The following is a 6,000-nucleotide window of genomic DNA, read 5'->3' as shown; positions in this document are numbered from 1 at the left end:
CCCATCACAGTACACATCGATCGAATTAACTAACTCACTTAATTGATACGCCGCATAATTTTTATGTGTAAAAAGCCGTGCGGCAGTCTAAAGTTTCTATTTGTGTGCTTCACCAGTCGTGCAAATGATGTTCGCACATTACCGTTTCTGTTTATGTTTGCCATATACATGTTGAAGGAAACACGATTTGTCTTTGAGAGTGCATTTGTTGCAGCTGCCGAGACCGGCAGCACGTGCGTATACGACAGCTATGAGCACGCGCACGCTTCGCTTTTATTTATTTTGTATTTTCGGTAGATTCCATCTATTTTTCTCAGCACTCCGGAGCGCGCTCAGATGCTGTTCACATACCCTATCACGTGAGGGAGAGGGCGCCGGAAACGACAGCGCAAGCAGCCCGTGGTAGCCACCTGTCGGCAGGCCCGTCGTCCCGACCCAACTTCATCCTTCGCTCAGCACACCATTCATTCTAGCCCGCCATAAGGAAGCTTCACTATTTTGATGCGTCACACATCGCCTTCTTTCGGAGTCACCAAAGCATCACGCAAAAACAGCAAAAACGCTGCAGCGGACATAGGCGCTTCACAGTTTCTCCTCGGGAATTCGACAGCAGCGCCAGGAGATCCTTCCTCAACTATCGGGCTGAAACCGGTTCCGCTCTTTCCACTATACTCTTCTAGGGCACTGTAGCCATCCGCCGGAAGCTGCCGTTTACGCAATGGTCCAGGGAAAATGGCGGCCGCCCAAACCACGTGATCCCCAGGAGCCACTCACAGCGTCTCCGCTGGCCAGCGCGGGAAAAAAGCTGGGGCCCAGTGCGCATGCGCAGACCGACCTCCTTTCCCAACCTCCTTTCCCTTCTCTCCTCGGGTTTTTCGTCTCTCCTCTCGTCCCCCTTATCCCCCCAGCCTCGTCCGTTTGTCTTCGGCGCTTGCTGTCTTGCTGTAGAGCAGCGATCATGCTGTCCCAAAGCAGACAATCAAAAAGCGATGCTGTATGACAAATAAACTTTATTTGTCCTCGTAAACTGCCTCAAAAAAGCTACAGTACATATGTTTTTACGTCTTGTAACAGGCTTCACTGGAGCTTTAGGTACTTCGGCATCGAAGGGTAGTTCAAAAGCCAATGCTGGGCTATGTGCGTCGTTGTTGCCGATGGCTGCGGGAGAACTAAAACAAAACAAAAAATATATTGATGATCCGTAACTCTGCACGGAAATCACTGCTATGATAGGCAATCGATCTTGATTTCGTATTTGAACACCAAGGCATTTGCCACGAATGTTCGTAGATCACAGTGAATGAACGGCTGCGACGCGCATGAGGGGCAACTAGCATAACCACACATAATTTGATTAACGGCATATCAGAAACGTACAAGTTACGGCAATGCACTGCACAATGAAACGCCGCTAACGTACCGAGTGACTCGTAAATGTTGTACGTAATGCACTAAACGTGATAAACCTGCATTACTTCCTTCAGTCACAAAAAAAGTAATCAAACTTGTCTTACCGTTCACCTGCAGTACGTCGGAAAGAGTGCAGACTTCCTCTCTGACGATTTCTGCGTCCTTTGGAGGTGCAGGGATTCCATCACATGTTCGTCTTCCCGCTGTTGTGATGATGAGGTGGATGTGCCATTCCGTTCTCACATTAGCAGTTCGCCACAATCTAAATCTAAAGCATTCAAAACCCTCAAACTACCCCCTAGCGTCTGCGTGCACAACGGTTGCAGTCCGAGAGCGCGTGCCGAACAGACGTGATTCTCCGTTCGACTGCTTCCGTGCTTCCGTTGAGCGGTTCGCGCGTTCGGATGCTCGCTCCTCAGTCAAATGACTCTCGCCCAGTCAGCGCAAAGGAAACTGACGCCAGTTTTTTAGACCAATTAGCATCCAAATATTTATACATATATTGCGCAGCCAATCAGAGACGCTGCGTGGCGGATCGCGATTCGCTACGTGGCTATGATCACGTGGCCGACGTGGCCGACGTGTTTAGTGTGGAGAAGAAATCCAATCCGTCGTTTCGCTGTCGCTACGGGGCAAAGGTGAGTGATTTCACGTAGCGGTTATGACTTTTTCCCGATATTTGCGCATTTTTACTGCGCTCGTCACAAGCATTTCCGCCTGTATGACTAGACTTGTTGAGCAGTGGTTTCCACGCCGTTGAGTTTCGTAGAGTTGTGCGTCTTAAGCCTTTTCTCCTTGCTGTCGCATGTTTAGCGGTGTTAATTTTTTACCCTGCGCCTTCCACTTTGTGGTTGTCATCTTGTGCTACCTGTTCTGCGTTGTGCGGTGACGCGGTTAGGCCAAATCGTTTATCATAAGATACCAACACAGATAGGATAAAATGTAACCAAACGTTTGCATCTCATGTTCAGCCAAGCACACCGGAGCAGGGAACGAAAGGTTTTATATGGACACACAGTAAAGGATTCATTGTACAAACATGAAACTTTGAACCACGTTACCTGGTTTCTTAGAATCCCAGAAATAATTTTGATAAATTAAATAGCTGACGGACCACAACAGGATAGAAATACCGCAGTCGGTAATGACGGCAGGTCCACGAGAAAATTTAGGAAAGCTCGCCGACGCATGGAGCATACAGATTTTAATGCAGAACGGATAAACTTTTTTCGATGACACTTCCATACCTGTAGTATTAGAATCCCAGAGTGAATTTTGATTGGTGAAATAGCTTGGAAGATAGAAGATCCCAAATTTGGCCCAGATGACGAAGATTTAGCCAAACACACTGTCGCAGGGAACGAAAGGATTCATTGTACAAACATGAAACTTTGAACCACGTTACCTGGTTTCTTAGAATCCCAGAAATAATTTTGATAAATTAAATAGCTGACGGACCACAACAGGATAGAAATACCGCAGTCGGTAATGACGGCAGGTCCACGAGAAAATTTAGGAAAGCTCGCCGACGCATGGAGCATACAGATTTTAATGCAGAACGGATAAACTTTTTTCGATGACACTTCCATACCTGTAGTATTAGAATCCCAGAGTGAATTTTGATTGGTGAAATAGCTTGGAAGATAGAAGATCCCAAATTTGGCCCAGATGACGAAGATTTAGCCAAACACACTGTCGCAGGGAACGAAAGGATTCATTGTACAAACATGAAACTTTGAACCACGTTACCTGGTTTCTTAGAATCCCAGAAATAATTTTGATAAATTAAATAGCTGACGGACCACAACAGGATAGAAATACCGCAGTCGGTAATGACGGCAGGTCCACGAGAAAATTTAGGAAAGCTCGCCGACGCATGGAGCATACAGATTTTAATGCAGAACGGATAAACTTTTTTCGATGACACTTCCATACCTGTAGTATTAGAATCCCAGAGTGAATTTTGATTGGTGAAATAGCTTGGAAGATAGAAGATCCCAAATTTGGCCCAGATGACGAAGATTTAGCCAAACACACTGTCGCAGGGAACGAAAGGATTCATTGTACAAACATGAAACTTTGAACCACGTTACCTGGTTTCTTAGAATCCCAGAAATAATTTTGATAAATTAAATAGCTGACGGACCACAACAGGATAGAAATACCGCAGTCGGTAATGACGGCAGGTCCACGAGAAAATTTAGGAAAGCTCGCCGACGCATGGAGCATACAGATTTTAATGCAGAACGGATAAACTTTTTTCGATGACACTTCCATACCTGTAGTATTAGAATCGCAGAGTGAATTTTGATTGGTGAAATAGCTTGGAAGATAGAAGATCCCAAATTTGGCCCAGATGACGAAGATTTAGCCAAACACACTGTCGCAGGGAACGAAAGGATTCATTGTACAAACATGAAACTTTGAACCACGTTACCTGGTTTCTTAGAATCCCAGAAATAATTTTGATAAATTAAATAGCTGACGGACCACAACAGGATAGAAATACCGCAGTCGGTAATGACGGCAGGTCCACGAGAAAATTTAGGAAAGCTCGCCGACGCATGGAGCATACAGATTTTAATGCAGAACGGATAAACTTTTTTCGATGACACTTCCATACCTGTAGTATTAGAATCCCAGAGTGAATTTTGATTGGTGAAATAGCTTGGAAGATAGAAGATCCCAAATTTGGCCCAGATGACGAAGATTTAGCCAAACACACTGTCGCAGGGAACGAAAGGATTCATTGTACAAACATGAAACTTTGAACCACGTTACCTGGTTTCTTAGAATCCCAGAAATAATTTTGATAAATTAAATAGCTGACGGACCACAACAGGATAGAAATACCGCAGTCGGTAATGACGGCAGGTCCACGAGAAAATTTAGGAAAGCTCGCCGACGCATGGAGCATACAGATTTTAATGCAGAACGGATAAACTTTTTTCGATGACACTTCCATACCTGTAGTATTAGAATCCCAGAGTGAATTTTGATTGGTGAAATAGCTTGGAAGATAGAAGATCCCAAATTTGGCCCAGATGACGAAGATTTAGCCAAACACACTGTCGCAGGGAACGAAAGGATTCATTGTACAAACATGAAACTTTGAACCACGTTACCTGGTTTCTTAGAATCCCAGAAATAATTTTGATAAATTAAATAGCTGACGGACCACAACAGGATAGAAATACCGCAGTCGGTAATGACGGCAGGTCCACGCGAAAATTTAGGAAAGCTCGCCGACGCATGGAGCATACAGATTTTAATGCAGAACGGATAAACTTTTTTCGATGACACTTCCATACCTGTAGTATTAGAATCCCAGAGTGAATTTTGATTGGTGAAATAGCTTGGAAGATAGAAGATCCCAAATTTGGCCCAGATGACGAAGATTTAGCCAAACACACTGTCGCAGGGAACGAAAGGATTCATTGTACAAACATGAAACTTTGAACCACGTTACCTGGTTTCTTAGAATCCCAGAAATAATTTTGATAAATTAAATAGCTGACGGACCACAACAGGATAGAAATACCGCAGTCGGTAATGACGGCAGGTCCACGCGAAAATTTAGGAAAGCTCGCCGACGCATGGAGCATACAGATTTTAATGCAGAACGGATAAACTTTTTTCGATGACACTTCCATACCTGTAGTATTAGAATCCCAGAGTGAATTTTGATTGGTGAAATAGCTTGGAAGATAGAAGATCCCAAATTTGGCCCAGATGACGAAGATTTAGCCAAACACACTGTCGCAGGGAACGAAAGGATTCATTGTACAAACATGAAACTTTGAACCACGTTACCTGGTTTCTTAGAATCCCAGAAATAATTTTGATAAATTAAATAGCTGACGGACCACAACAGGATAGAAATACCGCAGTCGGTAATGACGGCAGGTCCACGCGAAAATTTAGGAAAGCTCGCCGACGCATGGAGCATACATATTTTAATGCAGAACGGATAAACTTTTTTCGATGACACTTCCATACCTGTAGCATTAGAATCCCAGAGTGAATTTTGATTGGTGAAATAGCTTGGAAGATAGAAGATCCCAAATTTGGCCCAGATGACGAAGATTTAGCCAAACACACTGTCGCAGGGAACGAAAGGATTCATTGTACAAACATGAAACTTTGAACCACGTTACCTGGTTTCTTAGAATCCCAGAAATAATTTTGATAAATTAAATAGCTGACGGACCACAACAGGATAGAAATACCGCAGTCGGTAATGACGGCAGGTCCACGCGAAAATTTAGGAAAGCTCGCCGACGCATGGAGCATACATATTTTAATGCAGAACGGATAAACTTTTTTCGATGACACTTCCATACCTGTAGCATTAGAATCCCAGAGTGAATTTTGATTGGTGAAATAGCTTGGAAGATAGAAGATCCCAAATTTGGCCCAGATGACGAAGATTTAGCCAAACACACTGTCGCAGGGAACGAAAGGATTCATTGTACAAACATGAAACTTTGAACCACGTTACCTGGTTTCTTAGAATCCCAGAAATAATTTTGATAAATTAAATAGCTGACGGACCACAACAGGATAGAAATACCGCAGTCGGTAATGACG

The 6,000-nt window shown here is 43.9% G+C and overlaps 1 protein-coding gene and 1 long non-coding RNA gene across 2 annotated transcripts in view; one reads left to right on the top strand and one right to left on the bottom strand.

Annotated features, from left to right (window-relative positions):
• Positions 1 to 995: 995 nt before the first annotated feature.
• Positions 996 to 1,781, bottom strand: LOC135369213 (uncharacterized). The gene is made up of 2 exons (XR_010414977.1): positions 1,515 to 1,781; positions 996 to 1,169 (listed from the first exon to the last, which is right to left on the bottom strand). It is a non-coding gene; the product is annotated as an uncharacterized LOC135369213 (long non-coding RNA).
• A 231-nt stretch (positions 1,782 to 2,012) lies between these two features.
• The window catches only part of LOC135369212 (atlastin-2-like), a 144,159-nt gene continuing 140,171 nt past the window's right edge, over positions 2,013 to 6,000 (top strand). Inside the window, exon 1 of the mRNA XM_064602841.1 lies at positions 2,013 to 2,048. The gene's annotated coding sequence lies outside the window, so the exon portion shown is untranslated. The remainder of the gene's footprint in view (positions 2,049 to 6,000) is intronic.

The sequence above is a fragment of the Ornithodoros turicata genome, chromosome 9, assembly GCF_037126465.1.
Source record: "Ornithodoros turicata isolate Travis chromosome 9, ASM3712646v1, whole genome shotgun sequence".
Classification (NCBI taxonomy): Eukaryota; Metazoa; Arthropoda; class Arachnida; order Ixodida; family Argasidae; genus Ornithodoros; species Ornithodoros turicata.
This window is presented reverse-complemented; position numbering and strand designations above follow the sequence as displayed.